Source organism: Odontomachus brunneus, unplaced genomic scaffold (genome assembly GCF_010583005.1).
Source record: "Odontomachus brunneus isolate Ranch 3 - 2012 unplaced genomic scaffold, Obru_v1 Obru_scaffold_143, whole genome shotgun sequence".
Lineage (NCBI taxonomy): Eukaryota > Metazoa > Arthropoda > Insecta > Hymenoptera > Formicidae > Odontomachus > Odontomachus brunneus.
The window spans coordinates 713,954-715,860 of record NW_022639593.1 but is presented as its reverse complement, the minus strand read 5'-3'; the positions used below and the strand labels follow the sequence as shown (position 1 = coordinate 715,860).

General features: G+C 35.7%; 1 protein-coding gene across 3 annotated transcripts in view; it reads left to right on the top strand.

Moving 5' to 3' along the window:
* Nucleotides 1-1,279: 1,279 nt before the first annotated feature.
* LOC116850353 (retinol-binding protein pinta-like) overlaps nucleotides 1,280-1,907 on the top strand; it is a 74,559-nt gene continuing 73,931 nt past the window's right edge. Inside the window, exon 1 of one of the 3 annotated variants that reach the window (XM_032828552.1) lies at nucleotides 1,280-1,432. The gene's annotated coding sequence lies outside the window, so the exon portion shown is untranslated. Of the gene's footprint in view, nucleotides 1,569-1,907 lie in introns of all 3 variants that reach the window. The other 2 variants (XM_032828551.1, XM_032828550.1) reach the window with 2 other exon arrangements.

Genomic DNA, 1,907 nt, shown 5'->3' with positions numbered 1-1,907 from the left:
TAAGTTGACATTTGTACAAACTGTCACTCGTTAACTCTTTTTACATAACTATCATGCAATGACAGCCGCACTCGCTCGCTCGCTCCGCTGTTCGCGCCCATCGTGCAACGGTCAATCGGATGCGCGATAAAATGGCAACATACTCTACGGTAATTTCGATTCAAGCGAAATTCTTGCGTCTACATGACTTTTTTTATTATGGATGGATATATTATAATTATATGATGTTTAACACGTATAATTATATAATATAACGTATAATTATAATTATATAATGTCTAACATTATAATGTCTAACACATCATAATATAACGTATAATTATAATTATATAATGTCTAACACGTATTTTATAATTATATAATATTAATAATTAAGAACTTTTTACTAGGTTCTTATACTATTAGTAAGATGTTTTTTTGACGTCAATAAACCGTCAAATTTTGTAACCAAAAGCCGTCATTTTGACTTTCCTGTCATGATAAAAACATGATGTAAAAAAACGGATGTAATGAAACGGATAGAGTGCACTGCTGCAAATGCGAATTTTCTATCTGCATGTTATATTTGCAGATAGAGTGAACAGGTTATAGTTAGAAACGGATAGAAATCCTGTCTGTTTCTGTCTGTTATTTTTACCATCATTTATTAATACTATCAATCATTAATTCAAAAACTAGCATAATCGTTTGTAAAATGTTACATAACTTTTTGTTCACAATAATGTAATGTACAATTATATTACGAGATCCACACTTAGCGTCAGGTATGCTCAAATATTGGTATTATCTATAGCCTAATACTGGGTCTGTATAAAGCTTGAGCTGGCCTTCTTGCAACTTTTACAAGGTTCAGATCTGTATTTTATGATGAGTCGTTGTATGGCCAGATCATTATCTGGGACAAGATTGGTTGCCAACTCTTGACCGCCCATACTGGACCAATGTTTGGCCAATGCAATTCGCTTGGCAATTTATACGTGGGTAGTTATTTCAAAATAAAAGTCTAATAAGCCGCTAATAGACGTTTTTTGAACAACTTTTAAACGACTTGTAAACGGCTGATGATAAATAGATGTTTAAACAGACATTTCATAAAACGTATAATTTGAAATTACGACGAAGGCAGCGCGGTAGCACATGAAAATCACGTGTTCCGTGTTTGGTCGCTGCTTGAAGCGCGTGCCCTCGATCATCCGTCATTAATGTGACGGGTAATCGACTCGCGCGACGATTGCCTTATTTGGGCATTTTTCGATTCGGCTTTTGGGATAATAGCATTGGGAACCTCGCCGCGAGAGCCGCGGTTAGTCAGTCGCCGCCTGCTTCGCGTGGAAGAAAGCCGTTGGCTATTCGCGAACAAATCTCTATTAACGATTGCTCGTCGTTAATTACTTTTTACTCTCTCTGGCGAACTCATCGTGGTGCACACAGTGTATGTTGGTACACGAATTGCATATGGTGCTTGTGAACTTAAGTCGTTAAACTTTCTAATCATGCTTCGGGGATAATGCCCCGTTTTGGATAATGCGCGCTTACGTTTGCATACGCGTTGGAAGGCTTTTATTAAGGTGTTACATTGTTAAGTAAACCATTAAACTATTTTTTTTGTATTAAAAACTAAGTTCTCTTTTTCTGTGCGAATCTTCAGCTTATCGTCTCCTTATGTCACGTGCATTCCGTCGCTCGCTTAATTATCCTTTTGCTCCGTGTTCTGCCACGCACGAATCGTGAGTGCTCTTTGTTAATATCACACACACACACACGCATACATATATACACATATATATACACATGCATATATACACATATATATACACATACATATATACGCATATATACACACATATATATACACATATATATATACACACACATATATATACACATATATATATATATATATATAT